The sequence below is a fragment of the Lactuca sativa genome, chromosome 9, assembly GCF_002870075.4.
Source record: "Lactuca sativa cultivar Salinas chromosome 9, Lsat_Salinas_v11, whole genome shotgun sequence".
NCBI classification, from domain to species: domain Eukaryota; kingdom Viridiplantae; phylum Streptophyta; class Magnoliopsida; order Asterales; family Asteraceae; genus Lactuca; species Lactuca sativa.
In genome coordinates, this window is record NC_056631.2 from 27,614,457 (window position 1) to 27,633,993 (window position 19,537).

At 32.1% G+C, this 19,537-nt stretch overlaps 1 long non-coding RNA gene across 2 annotated transcripts; it reads right to left on the reverse strand.

Moving 5' to 3' along the window:
- Positions 1–1,161: 1,161 nt before the first annotated feature.
- LOC122196019 (uncharacterized) lies at positions 1,162–14,116 on the reverse strand. Of its 2 annotated transcripts, none has more exons than XR_006187239.2 (3): positions 13,824–14,116; positions 1,923–2,040; positions 1,162–1,457 (listed from the first exon to the last, which is right to left on the reverse strand). It is a non-coding gene; the product is annotated as an uncharacterized LOC122196019 (long non-coding RNA). The 2 variants fall into 2 exon arrangements; XR_006187238.2 differs by having other exon boundaries at positions 1,923–2,062.
- Between the last annotated feature and the right edge of the window lie 5,421 nt (positions 14,117–19,537).

Genomic DNA, 19,537 nt, shown 5'->3' on the forward strand with positions numbered 1-19,537 from the left:
AAAATTAGTCCCCCCCTCCTTTTATATTTTAAATCAAAACTGCCCTTGTTGAGATAATAAATCAATTCGTATCCCTTCCCAGCCATTATTGTGTAGGAATATAAGGACAGACGTATTAATTTTCTTTCCTAAAGTGATTGTATAAAATTGATTTTGTTCGTTCATAAAATTTATTTCAGTTTTGTTATAAAAGATAAATAAATTATCTCGGTGTGATATCAGTTTCAACCCAGCATAGGAATCTCTAAATAACAAATTATGAACCTTTAACATTAGATATGTAATCTGCGTCAAAAAGGCTTAAAGCAATTAAAGCAGTCAACCACATATGGAAGGAGGAAAAGGGGGATGAATCAGGTTCATATGTCCCGCCAACTAAATCACCTTTTTGTTGCATTTAAATATGTTTAAATAGAATTTTAGATTCTCAAGGAACAAGGTACTTACCATGACACGAAGTAGGCTATGTTTGGCATATTAGCTGAAAAACTAGCTGTTAACTGAAAACTAGCTGATAGCTAAAAAGCTAGCTGTTAAATAAAAAGTTAGCTGATAGCTGAAAAGCTAGCCGATAAAAAATAACGTTTAGTAAAACTAGCTGGAAAGCTAGCTGTAATATATAAAATTAAATAAAAGAACATGTAAAAATATGTGTTTCTATAATTAATTAAGGGGTGTATTTGGAAAATTTTAAAAAAACTCCTAAAAAGCTAGTTTAAGTAGCTTTTCAAAAAGTTAGCTTATAAGCTAGTAACTAGCTGGAAAGCTAGCTGTAATATATAAAATTAAATAAAATAACATGTAAAAGTATGTGTTTCTATAATTAATTAAGGGGTGTATTTGGAAAATTTTAAAAAAGCTTCTAAAAAGCTAGTTTAAGTAGCTTTTCAAAAAGTTAGCTTATAAGCTAGCTTATAAGCTAACTTTTTGAAAAGCTACTTAAACTAGCTTTTTAGGAGCTTTTTTAAAATTTTCCAAATACACCCCTTAATTAATTATAGTTACTTTTTGGCTTACCAAACACGACAACATAAAAAAACTCGAAAAATAAGCTAGCTGTGGCGCGCCAAACACAACCTTAAATAAAAAGAAAATTGTGGTGATCATGCATCATTTTCAGGCATTTGATCATCCGTATTTATAATCTTTAGAGTGCTTTAAAATGGTCAAGTTATTGTTACATAGAATACTATAGCTTTATATACGATCATCAATTTTGTGCAAATATTCATATATATAGATCAAAAAGAGAAACCATATCGCCATGCTGGTGATTGGAAATCTTCAAATTTGGAGAGAGTAAATCCTAACTTCATTGCAATATTAGGGTTTTATTACAACAATAAATGATATTGCATGTATTAATGTATTAAACAATGATTTGTGGGTTTGAGTCAAGTAAAATGAAACTGGCCAACTTGTCTTGGTTAGTTTGTCTCTTTATGAATTTGATTGCCCTACAAAAAAAAAAAAAAAAAAAAAAAAAAAAAAGTGAGCAAATCTTCTGTTTTCCCATAAGGCTTTTATTATCGTCTTCCCGCTCCTGATTTTTGTTTCAAGGTGATCTTTAAAATTGTCCACGTTAACTATCGAAAGCAGTTAGATATGTAAAAATCTATATGTTTTTTATCTATATTTGCAAGATGGCCTTCTTGTTATGATAGAGGAATTAAGGATCAAAAAACAAAATTGCTAATCGAAGGTGTAACGGATCATGTAAAAGTATATTTTATTAAAGCATATTTGTTTTTAAATTACGTTTTTTCAACTTTTGGTCAAACTTTTTTATGAAGTCTATTACACCCTAAAATTTTACACCTTAGGTTAACATTTTTGTTTCTCGATCCCTTCTACATATATCTTAACAAGAAAACCATGTTACATATATAAATTTATTGAAAAATATACAAAATTTTACATACCCGCCTCTTTTTGACAGTTCATTCTTTCTGTTGGACGTCCCTTCATTTGCTTCTTTTGCATTTAATATCGTTATTTTTTAATTCAAGGACTATGCGAAACCAGTGAAGCCTCATGTTGCTACATTTTTAATAAGGATCACCTCGAAGCAAAAATCAAGAGGTAGAGACAATAATAAGGTACCGTTTGGTAGATGGAGCGGGTGAAACAGAAATGGAATACACTAAACAGGATTGGAAGTCCAGGACAAATAATTTGTATAACGTTTGGTAAGACCGGAATAAAACAGAACTTGAAACTGTTTGGTAACGATGAACCAGACAAAACAAGATGTAAAAATGACTATATTACTCTTTTTCAAAAAATATATTAATAATAACTTTATATACATTACTCTAAAAGTAACGTTTTAATTTAAAAAACTATTTAAAACTCTCATATTAAAACAAGTTCTAACACCAATTAATAAAAATTGTTTCAAACTTAACAAAGTCGTAAACTCAAATGGTTTCCAAAATCCATAATTTCAAATAAAAAATAACAAACTTCAATTGTCTCTTTCAATATAGTCTTCGCAAAAGGTGGTTTGGTAACTGCGTCCAAGCTATTCCACATCGGTAACAAATTCAAGTTTTTTGTAAACTTTAAATTAACTCGCATGATTTTTGAAGAAGACAACTACATGGTCTTCAACTCTTCATATATGGTTTTTAACTCTGCGAGGTCGTTAGTAAAAGACATAATAGCCCTAGTCATTAGTCATTTTCTAGATAAGGTAGTCAACCCCTTTTCAATTATCTGTGTTACTTCTTTAGATGCCACTTTTCTCTTTTTATTTTGCAGTGTTTTGAGAATTAAAATTAGGCGATGGTAAACTCTCCTCCATTATCAATATTTTGATTTTGTCACATCATCCGCCGATTCAGCCATACCACCTGTAGCTTAATCTATACCAAAAACATTTGATAGTCGCTCGTATGCAACTTAATCTATACCAAAAACATTTGATAGTCGCTCGTACGCAGGGAATGGTTTATTCGCTACACACCAATCGACATTTCATAAATGCCATTCACCATCAACTCCTTTCAATTTTAACAAATCCTCCGACAAAAACACCCATCGATATGGGTTTGTCCTCACCATCGATGACATCACAAAAGACCAAATTCATTATCATGGAGTTCTTCGTTTTGCAATTGAATTTATTCCCCAATTCAGTCTCATCAAATCCTTGTCGTTTTAGGATTATGGCACCATTTCTAGTTACATGACTAAGATTGAAGATTTGAGATTGGAGATTTTAGTTTTTTTAAATCTCTATTTGATTTTCAATAAGAATTAAGGATTTTGTAGCAATGAAATCAAGTTTCCATTCAGATTTTGTGATGATAATTGGAATAAGAATTGAATTAGATGAACAAATAGTGATTTTTGTACTCGAAAAAATGGCACGATACTTCATCACCTCATCGACATGTTTTGATTTAACTGAATTAGTCATGTGAACTAGATGTTATGTGACACTTTATCCATGGAAACCTAGGAATTAAAAACTAGTTGTATAATGTCCATTGCTTTCATTTTTCTTTTCTTGGATTCCTTTTACATTGCTTTGGAGTATTTAGTCGATTTCATTTCATGGTAGTTCATTGCTTTTTCTGGATAAAAAAAATCATTGTTATTTTCCGTGCTATATAGAGTTTTCCATCAAGGGGTATTGTGGCCATTTTTCATCATCCATCATTGTTGGTCAGAGATAATCAAACAGCACAGTTTCATTCTGATGTAGACTCGGCCAGAAGTTCTACTCAATTACAAACTATCAAACGGCCCCTTAACAAAATTATTCTTAATGTCATATCCTTTTAAAAATTCTAAAATAAAAATAAGAAAAAAAGAATCATGAAACTAAATCAGAATCAGAATCATATATTGAACTCATAAAATCTTTCTATCCGGCAGGAAGTATAATTTCAAAGTTGCTATCATTTAGTGGTTAAGTACCTTCGAAACAAAACCAATGGTTAAGTATTAAAAAGATCCATTATGGTACCATTTAGTCAAATATATTTGTATCTTTGTCCTCGAAACCAAATCTTTGTGTCTATCTTGAGCATGCCCAGTGATGATAAAAATAGCTTTTACAGTTGTGGTAAAGAAGAAAATTTTTTAAATAAAAAGACAAAAAAAAACATCTAATAAACGAATTTTATCTAAATTACTTCTTAGGGTGAAACACAACCATAAATGAATCTTTACAATCCTAAGTGCTTCATTTACGTGCTGGTCATGCAAATCGATAACAATTCTATTTCTGATTCCTTTATTCCTGAAAAATCATAAACATAATTTCGTTTTTAATATAGAGTTATGTTAAAAAAAATGAAAACGACATCCTTTTGGTTTTGGAAAATGTCAGTTCAGTTGAGGGAATTCGTTAAGTTGATCATACATTAAAGAATATTGAGTTAAAAAGAAACAAGGCAAACGTATTTTATTTACCTGGATTCAATCAACATTAAGTTATTTTTGTTATCTTCTTTCTCAAACTTCTTTTCCTACAAACAAAAGTGAATAAAATTATATCCAGTAAATTAAATGCGCATTATTATATTGTTACTTGTTCAAATTGATTTCCAAGATCTAAATTTCCGTAAGGGTAAGGATGTTCCGCCTGCATTATAAAACACTTCTTTGACATAAAAGAAGACAATCATTACCAAAGACAAAGGGCGTGCATAAAGGAGAATATAGAAAAAACTGAAATATCCATTCTAATAAAATTATTACTTGTTCACATAAGTTGGCTTTAAATTCCCATTCTAATACATCTTTATTACGGAGGATATTTCAGTTTTTTCTATCTTCTCCTTATGCATTCCATTTTTCTTTGGAAATGACTGTTTTTTTTATCTCAAAGAAGTGTTTTATAATGTAGGTTGAACAAGCTTATTATAACGAAAATTTAGATCTTGGAAATCAATTTGAACAGCAAGTAATAATATAATAAGGTGCATTAAATTTATTAGAAATAGTTTTATTCACTTTTGTTTGTAGGAAAAGAAGTTAAGAAAGAAGATAGAAAATTAAGATAAGAAAAAAAGTTTCATGTTGATTGAATCCAGGTTAACAAAATATGTTTGCCTTTTTACTTTTTTTTACTCAATGTTCTTAATGTATGATCAACTTAATGAATTCTCTTAATTGAACCCATATTTTCCAAAACCAGAAGGATGTCATTTTCATTTTTTTTAAACATAAGTCCGTATTAAAAATGAAATTACGTTCATGATTTTTCAAGAATAAATCAGAAATAGAATCATTATCGGTTTGCATGGTCATCACGCAAATGAAGCACTTTGAATTGTAAAGATTCATTTATGGTTGTGTTAGAACCTAAGAAGTAATTTATATAACATTAGTTTATTATATGATCTTCTTTATGTCTTTATTTAAAATTTTCTTCTCTATAAGAGTTATAAAAGCTATTTCTATAATCAGTGGGGATGCTCAAGATAGACACAAAGATCTACTTCCAAGGACAAAGATACAAATATGTTTTAGTAAATGGTACCATAATGGATCTTTTTAATACTTAACCACTGGTTTTGTTTTGTAGGTCCTTAAACTATTAAGAAGAAATAAATTGAACATATACCACTAAATGATGGCAACTTTGAAATCATACTTCCTGTTGGATAGAAAGATTTTACTTGTTCAATATATGATTTTGATTGTGATTTAGATTCATGATTCTTTTTGTTTTTATTTTAATTTAGAATTTTTAAAAGGATATGACATTAAGAATAGTTTTCCTAAGGGATCGTTTGATAGTTTCTAAGTGAGTTAAAACTTCTGGCTAAGTCCACATCGAATGAAACTATGTTGTTTGACCGACTAATAACTTCAAGCCATTTGAAATTAAAACATATGAATTACAAAGCAATATATTTCACATATGTGGTTGGAGAAGTCGGACGGCATCAAATCGAAAATAAAACATATAGATCAAGAAATCGTTCAACTAAGTGAAGTGATGCATATTCTGAAGTTTAATCATACTTGGTGATGATGAGAATCAGAAGACGCTTATAAGAAATCAATGGCCGAAGAAGTCATATGACATCAAATCGAGGATGAAAAACCGATAACCAGTTTGAGTTTGCGATGGCTTGAAGTGATTACACGAAGAAGATGATAATTATTTGAAGAATGTGATAACAGCACGGGAATGTAGATAGCGAGAAATCTGGAGCTGCAAGCCAGAGATTGTTTCATGTAGGGTTATTTTCGTCAAATAAAGAAAAAAGAGGAACGTGTTTTACTAAGTTCCACCTATTTGACTGGGACTATTTTTTTAGTAAACTGTCCCGAGTCAAAACTTAATTTAGTTCATGTTCCGGACATGCGAAACACAATGTAAGTTTTTTTAGTTTTGTTCTGTTCGAGTTAGTTCTCTTCACCAAACGGGGCCTAAAAGTCTTGAAATCTTGTGGCGAGCTCCGTGGCAACATCCACCCTAAAGGTAAGTGTGATTACAAGGTTCTAAATAGGTGCGAGTATTATAATGTCACGAAACATACATTTGGTGTTTGTTGTAAAATAGTAATACCTCACCTATTTGAAGTTTGTTGTAGACATCAAAATAGGTGTCGAGTATTATAATGTCACGAAACATACATTTGAACTGAAGGATTTTGCCTCATCATTTCAACATAAGGTAATAATTCCTTTTTTGGTTAAATAATTTACTCTAATATCTTTATGTAGATTTTAAGGTTTTTTTAACTAACTGATGAATAATACAAGCTACAACCGCTTACAAGATGGGATCATGGAAAAGGCAATGATTGTACACAAGTATTAGCATAATAGTGTGATGTGTTGGGAAAACAATAGATTTATTCATTTTTTTGTGGGTAACCAAGTTCACATAGATGCAAAAAAAAAATCAAGACAAGTTGGTCAGCTTCATTTTACTGTAATCGAACTCATTTTTCCCAAAAAAAAGGATGACATTTTCAATATTCTTTAAACAAAATAAAGTCCTTAAAACGAAATTACGTTCGTAATGATAGGAATAAAGTTTGTAAAGAAACCGTATTACTTTCGACTTGCACGGGCCACATGTAAAGAAACAATCAGGTATCTAAAAAACCAATTATGGTTTGCATTCAACGACACAAGTAAGCTCTCTACATTAGTCCATTAGATTTTCCTTTTATTGTCATTTTATATTGATATTTAAGTTTTTTTTCCTAAACATGTATACGTACCATGACATTGTCTTTTACTAAAGGATCTTACCATAATAAACATTTTTACAAAATTGTTCTGCAAATTGTTTTGCAAGTTCATAACCTATTAATGAGAATAGACATCATATACAAAGAAGAAAACAAAGATGGATTTCAGATTTTACCTCCAAAACAAAAAGATTGACATTTTAGATATAGATTCTGATTGATTTTTTTTTTTTTCTTATTTTGATTTCTTTTAATCATTTAAGTTTTAAGCGATCAATTATTTGGTGTTTAGATTATCATTGAAAACTAATTTTTTAGAACTTTTAAAAAGGACAAGTCATTATTACTTTCAATGGCTTTACCACAATGAGTATGTTTCATTAAAACATCTTCGTTTGTTCCTAAATTATCGTTCTTTCTTCTGGAGCAAGCAACTTAGGTCATCTTACCAAATGAACTTTTTGTATCCCCACCCTCACCCCTAAAAATGTGGGTCAGATTTGCTAAAAATTATTAAGAACACCAACCCGTGCTTTAAACATCAAAAACATATAAATTCACATAAAAAAGCCTTCGGCCTAGTGGCATCACAAGTGTTGAAAATGTCTCTTCGGTAAAGAGTCGAGGATTAAAGTCTCGTGATGGACGATGTGTAGTTTAGGAGGAATTTAGAATCTGATCTCCAAAACAACAATGCTTTAAATTTCCAACATAATAAATTGTTTCTAGTTTTTTGTAAATCACTTTCCAACACAATTCACCCAACACAGTCATCCATGGTCAAAAAAAGGACCAGATGTCGGCAAAATTCAGTCGACTCCCTCCCCTTTGTAGGGTTCAGACCCTACGAGTGAGCAAAAAAGGGAGGAAAGAGGCCTTGTCAAACCATTATAATTAGTGAACAAGTGTAAGCTTTGTTGCCCCGACAGTATGTATTACCAACCACACCAAGGGACAAGCCCTAAAGCAAAGGACTAGAACAAGCTTTGTTACCCCGATAGTATGTGTTTCCAATTTGTGGCCTTGAATCGACCAAACAATGGGCCATTAACTAAACGGCCACTGCCTTAAAGGACTATATGTCCATGGGGCCCATGTGTCTATGAGCCGTTATAACCATCGAAGAATACACTCCAAATTGGAAAGATAAATAAACCAACCTAGTGGACTATCGAGCCACAAGTCCTATGAGACAGGAGCAAGAGTCTCTAACAAGCAAGGTCGCAAATGGCCAAGAAGGCCTACTCGGAGACTTGGATCTCATTAGGAAATGTGATGTTGCTTAAATTCGATCAGCCGATAAGCGAAAGAGAAGAAAATTGTTCTGATCTAGGTAGGGTCATAACATAATCGGGAATATTGTAACCTTGTGAATCGGGCCATCGTTTACGGTTAACATTACGGCAAAGTATGTTCGTTGACCGCTGAATGCTTCGATATGGTTCGACTCATGGTCTTGTCTTATAGTACCTAAGGAGCTAACAAAAGTCTTTTTGTCATATTAAGTTGCCTCGATTCCTTAGCAATCGCACCAAAAATAGATTTTTTTATTCCTTCTTTAATCAATGACAACTTAAGCATTGTAAACATGTCCTAAATGGCCCTATTATATAAAGCACACTTGTATTTACTAGAAATGTTGCATGGGGTACGCTAGTGAAGTTCTTTCTTTCACGGTGTCTATGTCAATTCTTAAACAACCTCTATCGTTTGGTTGAGTCGGCTTCGCCCCTTTATTTGTACACCTTTCTCGAATGGAAATTTGGCAATAGTCAAGGTAGCACTAAGAATAACATTAGCGGGTATAACAAGAAGCAACAAAAGAGAAGAACTAGCACGAATCTACTATTGAATGAAGTTTATGTTGACTGAAGCTTAGTAAACTAGCCCAATAGGCTATTCATCTAACTAGTTAAAGAACACAAGGGCTAGCACGAATTGTCTTTGTAGCGTAAACTCTAGCTAAATGAATGTGTTTGCTTTGGCTTTGAAAGTCTTCTTGATTTAACTCCTTCATTTCATTGATTAATGAAAGTCTTTTTCCTTGTGTATGAGATATTTCGTCAAGTTTATAGACATTAAAGTTACCAAAACTAGATAATATATTTAGTCAATTTGTTAGGATCGTATTTTAGATGTTGTATTTGAGTTTGTGATGCGAAATGTAATTCGGATTGAATGTATTGTTTGTTGTTAATGCAAATAGTTTGTTTGAGTTCGCATTAACTTACTTAGGTTCACAGTTGTATGTTTACTTTTGTGACAATTGTTTGTAGCTAGGGATGAAAAAAGTCTTGTGGGACCCCGATCGCGTGGGGGGCCCATACCGTGTGGGGGTATTTGCTCAAAAAAAAATCGGGGACGGGGGCATGGTTAACCCCCGTTTTAATTTTGGAGGCGGGGGCGGGGGTTGGCAGTCCCGTACCGAAACCCCCATAGGGGGCCCCGTTAATATATATATATATATATATATATATATATATATATATATATATATATATATATATATATATATATATATATATATATATATATATATATATAATAAACAACATAATAATTTTTACAAACCAACATTCAACAAAAAAACATGTTTTTAAGTTGTTTGTAACATATAAAATTGTGCTATAAATAACTATTTGTTATCCAAAAAATAGTTTATTTTAGCCTAAATAAAGTAGCCCAAAATCAATCGTGGGCGGGGGTAAGGATGAGAATTCGGAGGCAGGGGCGGGGTTGGAAAGGATGGAGATTTCAGGAGTGGGGGCGAGGGATGCAATCCCTGCCCTGTTTGTCCCCGATGACATCCCTATTTGTAGTCTAGGTGTCTTGACCATATTGGTCAGAGCCTAACTAACTTCCTTGTACGTCATATATAAGGAGGGTTAGTTGGTAGTAGAGATTAATTTTTAAGGAGACTTACGATTATAATCGTATTCCTTTACTTTCTAAATGAAAATTCATATATTATCTACATTCATGTGTTCTTGATTTCCTTCTTATTGAATCTATGGATCTAACAAGTGGTATCAGAGCAGGAACATCTCTGAGCTCATCTTCAAATCTAAACATTCGATTTTTTTTCATCGAGTGTTCTTCATGTCTTCTGTGTTTTTCCCAAATTCTCTTAGTTGTATTCCGTAATTTGCAAGTTCTTAGCATTTTGATCTGATTTTTTTTTTCAGATTACATTTCTTTGATTTGAATTAAATTTGTGCTCATTGTATTGATTTTTACTCAATTTTTCTTAAAATCATGTCTAAGGTCACTAATCGTACAATCATCAACCTCATCAACAACGGAAACTTGTTTCTTCTTCTGTCACTTAGAGGGCTTTCTAGAAACACCTTCTTCAACAGCTTTACCCCTCCGCTTTCCACCTGTTCTTGTAACAACACCAAACTCCAAGGCAGCTTGCATCGTTGGAGACATATATCTCGGACCAGGTTTAGGAATTTTCATGTAAATCGTAACGACTTCATTATCTGTTGGGACTTCTTTAAGCATCACTTCAGAAATAACTCCAATATAATGAAAATCTTTCGCATCCAAAGAAGCAAAAGTTAAAGTATTTAACACAGCAAAATTGGCCATCTGAACATCAACAATAGTAGGAACTATGAAGTGATCACGAGCATTCCTCACTACGACTGACAGTTTCTCGCACATGATATGTCTGAATCCTTTGCTGCAGAAGAAATATTTTGAGTAAATTGCACCAACAATATTTGACCCAAGTCAATCTTCTCTCCGGTATAAAACTTTGAAGTGATCACGAGCGTTCCTTACTACGATTGACCAGAACCTCACATCATTGCAGCTTTACCTCACTTCTACTTTTCGTGGGGCATTGTGATAGGAAGGAATGCCCACTATCCTACTTGAGTTGAGTGATCATATGTCTAAGGGCAAGTTACTTAGTTGTGGAAGACCACTACTTCACAGGAATCCCCGATATCAGTTATGGAAGACCACTACTTCACATTAGTCTTTGTTACCCAAAAGTTGTCACTACTTCATGTCCTTCACAGTTCATATTGTGATAAGATGTGACCCAATCAAATACTTAATGTTTCCAGCTATAAAATACTCAAATGGAGAGTTGATCAACGGTCCCTCACTCTAGTAGTTTATGACAAATGTATAATTCCCAATCAATGAAAAGTAAAGCCTTAGTTGACTTGCTTGCATGTTTCCTGAGTGTGGAATATGAATATGCACTTCCATGAAAGCAAAACTATGGAGTTAGTAATATTGGAGGAAACCAACAAACTGAAATTTTTTTGCCTCTAATGTCAATTCTACCAATGTCCAGTAGAATGTACCTTAAAGCAATATAGTGTGAAGATGTAGAAAGACTATATTGATTGTATTTCTTCTCTGGATAAAAAAATCATCCCCTTATAAACAAAAGTTGTAGTCGGAATAAAGAAAAAGGTATTTCACTTCTTTGCCAAGCAAGGAGAACTTTACAGGAAGGTTTATAATGGCTATCTGAATGTGTAGCAGGTTCTCGAAGAAGCCCATGCCCCATGACATATTTGTGGCTCAAAGATACATGATCACCTGATGACTCTGACCCTCTGACCTGGGGAAATATTAGCCAATTATGGAGATAGATTCAGCTACATTTGTTAAGAGGTGCAAGGTTTGTCAACTACATGGCAACCTCAAACATGCTCCGGCCATGGAACTCCCTATCCATTTCAAACTTGTGCCCTCGATTTCATCGTGAAAATAACACTCCTTCGAGGGTAAAATGTTCCATTTTAGTAGCAACGGAGTTGCAAATGGGCAAAAGCATTTTCACTATGCAAAGACAACTCTCCTTTAAGTTAAGCCAATGCACTTGTAATGTTAACCGTTGCTGAATTTTGTGTGTACTCCTCGAGATAATGGGTATCAAATCTTGCCTTAGCCTACCGCACCCAGCCTATGTCGGGCATGAGCCCATCTCATACTATGCAGTTATCGCGGTCTAAAATCTTATAGCGGTCACTTGCCGTGATTTAAAATAGCGGTTCTCGCGGTGGGATTGCGGTTTTTAAAAATTATATATATAATCACAAAAGGTAAACTATTTACAAGTTAAAACTAAAACATGTTGCACAAAAAGAGTTACAAATTAAATGCATAACTGAGGTTTAATTAAAATTACAAATTAGATGCATTAACCAAGGTATAATTACAAATTAACTGAGTTTTTATATCTTTGTCTATTCCAACTTGTTTCCATCTGGTTTCTTCCGAGTTCTGATTAGGTTAAAACGTTAAAGGAAGGATATTGGGATTATAATATTACAAGTTGTGGGTTAATCCATATCAAAGTACTTATTTTTCTTTATAAATCAGTATAAAAAGCCCAAAAAATCAAATAGCGGGAAAAAATTGGGATATCGGTATTGAAATATCGGTGAAATAGCGGCCAATATCGGCGATAATCTCGGCACCGATATTTCAGAACGCTATTTGAAACTGGGATTTTGCAAACATCCGTGAAACGCTATCCCACCGAGATCTCACCAAGATCTCGGCGCTATTAACTGCCCAGATCTCATATCAAACCCAAAGCACCCCTCCATATCTTGAACGTCCTTCTCAAAGTCTTCAAAGGCATCGATTGGTACCTCTCCCATTACATAAGTAGAAATTTTAAAGGTTCTTGGGAAAAGCATGTCTACCGCGTATCCTCGAATTTCTCTTCTCTAGGGTTGGCAAAAGTTTAAGGGTAAACTGTCCAAATGGATTCTATAAGGATAGACATGGTGTGTTGAACACTAAGGCCTCTCCACTTGATGTAATCAGGATTTAGACTCAAACAAACTCGACTAATCCACGAGGACACCTTTGCTCGGAGGGCATAATCCAACATTTCTTACACAGGCTTATAGGCTTACAACAAATGTAACCTTAATAACCCTTGTGTCATGCCCAATAGAGGTGCACAAAACCCGAATCCGATCCGATCCGGATCCGAATCCAATCCGGTTTCGCTTACGTCATCAAAAATCGCTATCTGGTCAAAATCCGATCCGGATCCGGTCAAAAGCTGATCCGGTTCCAACCAAATTCCAAATCCGATTCTAGTCCGATTTGAAACCGGTTTTAGTGGGTTTTAGCTGATTTTGGGGCGGATTTGGATCCGGTTTTTAGCAAATCCGGTATCAAATCCGATTTGGAAAGTAGGATTACGATCCTATTGACAATCCGGTTTTAAATCCGATCCGATCTGGTTTTTAATAGTGAAACCGGTTTTTGTGTGCATCCGTTGGATTTGAGACGTATGCCCTTATGTGCTGAAAATTCCAGTAATCTGTTTATGTGCTGAAATTCCAGTAGAAAATTCACTGATATTTTTTCTACTGATTTTTGTGTGCATCGGTTGGATTTAAACTTATCAAATAACAAATTTTCAGGTCTGTTTAGAAAATTCACCGATATTTTTCATCGCACCAAGAAATCAACACATATTTTTTAAAATATTTTTCAGCACATATTTTACCAAACCATTACAATGCATCAACTACAACAACAAATCAGCAAGATATCAACAAAAAGCAAGAGAAAAAATCGCAAATCTCTTCATTACCAATTTCACCAAAACCGAAAGAAAAAAAAAAAAATATATTGATTACTGAAGACCGAAACATATACCTGTTTTGTTGCTGAAGGACGGTGGCGCCGGAGGTGTGCGAGGGTGGCGACGGCCGGAGAGATGCCAAAGGAGGAGCGTCGGCTGTAGATGGAGAAGGTAGAGAAAAAATTGGATGCCTGCGTTTAGGTTATGGCAAGAAGCGTCAAGCGTAAAACACCGAATAACTAATAATAAACGAAATTTAAAAGAATTAAAAATATATTAATAATAGGAAAAAGTAAATCAAAAGGACAAATATGTCCTGACATGCAGAATTGTGTGTGCAGGTGCTAAACTTTGAAACCGTGTAGATTAAAATCCAAAAAGGAAAATCAAACAAAATTTGTAATTTTCTGAAAATTTTAATAATTTCTAACAAAACACCTAATAACTAAAAATAAACGAGGAGCACAAATATTGCTCTAACCTTTCAAAATAGGTCAAAACGATTTCCAAGTTTTAATTTGAAGTGAGGTACACTATATTTTTTGCATTTGTGGAAATTCTTTTATATGCTCTTAGATGAATTATTGAATTATATTAATATTAAATTTCCAATAGTTTATAAGCTCAAGACCTTTTAATACCATTTTTGTCCCGAATGAGATATTACGAAGCACGAGTGTAATGTATAATCCACTTTTACATGCAATACATGCATCTGAGGCATCAAGTCAGCTTGTGAAAGACCAGGTAATTACTAATTACTGTAACTTAAAAAACAAATTGTGATATTTTATCATTTTATTGTTTCATATATATATATATATATATATATATATATATATATATATATATATATATATATATATATATATATATATATAGTGGCGAGTCTAGAACGTAAAACGACATGGTTCACTATTAAAATGATATCGATAGAAAAAAAAAATACTAGATGTGAGTTCGGGTCGGGTCAAATCGTATAAACAAAAAAAAAATTAAAATTCTTACAATTATACCCGACAGATATATATATATATATATATATATATATATATATATATATATATATATATATATATATATATATATATATATATATATATATATATATATATATATATAAAACCCACGTTGTTCATCTCCACCTTGGATAGATTGTTTATTTGGGCTATTGAAATATAAAATATAAACTTTAAAAATCTTGATTTATACATATTTTCTTTTGCCAAAACAATAGGGTAGTTCACTAAACATAATTAAGGTAGGTCACAATTTTCATTTTCTATACTTCTTATTAAAAAAAAATAATAAGGTAGGTCAAGTGACCTACCTTTGTAATATGTGGACTCGCATATATATATATATATATATATATATATATATATATATATATATATATATATATATATATATATATATATATATATATATATATATATATATATATATATATATATATATATATATATATATATATATATATATATATATATATATACTTAATTAGTGTACTATATACGAAACCTCTATCTCTCTCTCTTTCAAACTGCTACCGGAAGGTGACCGGTGTTAAAACCAGCCCCGACACCCCCTTCCGTCTCTCTCTTCTAAAATTTTCGAATGCATGGATTTAAGATCAAAGGGACATGTTTTTTTTTTTTTTTTTTTTTGCTAAAATCAATCCTCTTTCGATTGTATCTCAACTTGCAGGTCTGTTTGGAGAAAAGAACGCGTCTGATCTGATGATGCCAGAGTCCAGACGCTGCATAGAAAGACAGGTCACATTTGGTGTTTAAACTCTGAAGTTACAAGAATGATCCCTGATTTCTTCACTTTATTTCCCATGCAACACCAATTTAAGATTCCTTCTCATAACAAGTTTGTAAATATCTCATTTTACCCCTTTTAAATTTCAATAAATGTCTATTTTATAATTTAGATAAAAGTAAATTACACAAATGGTCCCTATGGTTTGGAGAATTTGCACGTTTGGTCCCTAACTTATATTTTTAACTCGGAAGGTCCATACTATTTACTTTTGTTACACGCTAGGTACCTACAGTTTGTTTTTGTTACACGTTTGGTCACTGTCTTACCTTGAGCTTCGTAAGGTTAATTAATAGTTCATTACTACAATTGTCGCCTTGATAATTGCTCCCTTGATATTCATAAGGTCAACCAATAATTTATTTTCACAATAATTCAATTATCAATAATTCACTTCCATGGTATTTTTTGCCCAAAGTATTCATCTCATATTCGCCATCTATTTCATTTATTTATTTATCACTTGAACTGATTTCATTTGACAATGTTATATCGTCATGTATATATATTTCACAATACAATAATCTCACAATATGTCTAAATAAGCATATTCTGCAGTATCAACATTCATAGGTGTTAGAGTAGAGTTACTCACTTGATTAATTTATGAGACTATCTCCCGTTTTAGTCTCTAGCCTCCACGTCTTCTCGACTTAATACTTTTAACACCTATTCAATAAGTTACAAGTTCCTTAGAACCTGTTACAATTATACGAAGCTTAACTTCATAATTATCTATTTTCCAGCTAATTAAATTTTGTTGTACGACTACTAATGACTTAACATAATAAGTCACTAACTAAACTCACACATCGATTATTGTCTGTAATTAGGGTTTGTAACCCTTTTCGCACAAATAGAGAGTTTTACCATGAAAGTCCTTTTTTCGGCTTTACTGACTAGTTCATAACAACATCGTGTCATGACTTTTAATCATTGTCTCGAGGTTCGTCAATCTTTCATGACTCATTTCGTATAAGTATAATCACATATTAACTAATAAATAGGATACCTTAGCCCAACGGTTGTCGTACCCTTGCAAAACGACTTCACAGCTTCTATCTCCACAACGTAATCCTTGTTTATCGATTCAATCTTGCTTTTACATCGTGTATATTTATGTTAAAACATAGTCTGAAGGGTATACGATGTTACATAGCAATTCTGGACACTTACCGGCCAAACATGCATCGAATGAGCATAAAACGATATTTATAGGCTGTCACGTATTTTCCGTGACTCAGTACAGGCATACCGAACTTTTTAAAAGGGCACCCTGCACTTTTTCGATTTCTGACTTCTTCTCGAATAACAACGTACTTTTCAAACGGTCCTAATTTTCTCATTCAATCTTTATTTTCAACAAACTTAATATCCACATAATCGTCCTTGGGAGAATTACAACTTCCTACAAACATCTTCCAGAAATTTCTCATTTTATTTCTCTTTCTTGTTATAAAACAAGTTATATTTCTTCAGATAATACATGTTACGAAAACGGGTATTACAAGTTCTCCCCTCCTTCTAAATATTATGTCATCATAATCACTTTTAGAGAATAAGTTATTATGATTAAAATTCGGGATTGCAATTTCAACAATAATTACACCTCTATAGTATTTATAGTGGATAATACGACTTCCACTCATACTATTATCATCCAAATTTTAATACCACACTTCTTTACCAATAAAGTCACATGGGCTCTTGCCACAAAGGCTCACCAATAAAAAATCACATTGGCTCTTGCCACAAAGGCTTACCAATAAATAATCACATTGGCCCGTGCCACATAGACTCGCCGGTAAATAATCACATTGGCTCTTGTCATTTAGGCTCACCAATAAATAATCACATTGGCTCTTTCCCATTTAGACTCGCCAATTACCTTCATTCAGTTTATATTATTCACTTCCAATAACCTTTCTTCAGGTTATATTGCTCAAATTCCATATGTATATCGAAATGATTTCACTGATTACACAATATCCATACTAAGATAGAGTATAGGATTACTCACCTTCATAGTAAAATCTACCAACGAGCATAAAAATGCCTTCCATACCATAACTATTACTGCATTTTACCTCCGTATCTTGTTTATGAGATATATCATTTCTTGCTATTACAATGTGTCATTCTTGAGACTAATCACTATTTATATCGCCATTACGTCTCAATACTGACCCATCTATTGCTATCTATATGTAGTGCCTAAACATACACTCATGAATACATTTCATGCGGTACAACCCTTTATTGCATCTTAGGTACAATTCTTCACAACATCATGTAAAAGCACTCCACATCATCACTCTTTACCACCTTGACACTTTCTACCCTCATCTTCCACAACCTGTACAATTATAATTTCCTGCACTCCAATTAACACATACATAAACACTTTTATGTTCAAAATTTCCCTATTTCCTATTTAGGCAGTGTAGGAATGGAGATCAGATGATTCTTCGTCATCATCGTCTTCCCTTCCTCTCCTCATTCATACATACCTTCGGAGTCCCTTTAGCAGCTATCAATTGCTACAATTTGCTAGTGATCGTAGATTCGTTGTTAAGGTAGGTTTTTGAAATTTAAAAGAAATAAAAATAGTTTAGATTTAATTTAATAAATTGTTGTATTTGTTCGTTTTATTTAAAGTTATCCAACATATTTTCTCTATCATTTTGGTTTTGCGTATTTAATCATAAATGAATAGAATTTGCAATTTTGCATAAGTAAATTATTTGGTGGCTTGCACATCATCAAAATATCCGTTTCTAATAAGTTTATTGAACATAAAAAGGTCAAATTTGGGCCAAAAAGCGATTCATGCTCTCCAACAAAGTCATAGCAAGCCCAAATATTGAATCGAAAACTTTTATGAAATCATCAACGGAAGTTTTATATTTTTGAGTTGGTTTATGTTATACATTTACGTTTATTTAAATTTCCATAAATCATATAATTATATTATTGTGATAAGTAACTAAGTACAACGGATATTAAAAGTATTCAACTATGAAGTAAGTATACAAGATAACAATGAACTTATTTCATACTTTAATTGTAACTATAGAAAAAGGATCGAAATTTAAAGATATTAGAAAGAGTCATTACTCATTAGATTGTTTACATCAAAATTTCGATTGATTTTCGTATCACGTGAAGTATTGAAATTAATAAATTTTCGAAAGTTATTTGCAGAATCATTCATTTCTTCTGAACCACAAAATATAATTTGAAGGAATTGTTTTAGCCACTTGTATGGTGCAAGTAATAGTCATTATCATTACTTTGTAAGGGTTCAAACATCACATCATCTTCTTAGCCGAAGTTATCTTGGCCCAAAATCTCCCACCCACAATTATATATATATATATATATATATATATATATATATATATATATATATATATATATATATATATATATATATATATATATATATATATATATATATATATATATATATATATATATATATATATATATATATATATATATATATATATATATATATATATATATAGGTGGGTTTAGTTGAACACTAATATAACTTAATTGTTTAAGTCATAATTATAGATATGTTGATGTTGTTTATATGGGGTTATAAAACTGTTCCATTTTGTTTTTATTATTATATGTTTTAAAGTTTTATGAGTAATATATCTAATCAAATGTTGTGAAGTTATGAATAGATTGACTATTATGTTTCTAAATTGTAATTTTCATTGATAGTATGAGTTAACTGTTTTCGGTTCATGTGACATTTATAACTAGATCTTCATTTGGACAGACAAAAACGACACATCTCAATATCTCATCAATTTGTGCTAAAATGTCATTATAGGCCTTTGAACATTTTCTTGTTCTTGCGTTGAACAACAAAAATTCCAATTTACTATATTTTGACCACAAAACATATATTAATAAAATATATAGTTTATTTTAGCTTTTTTTT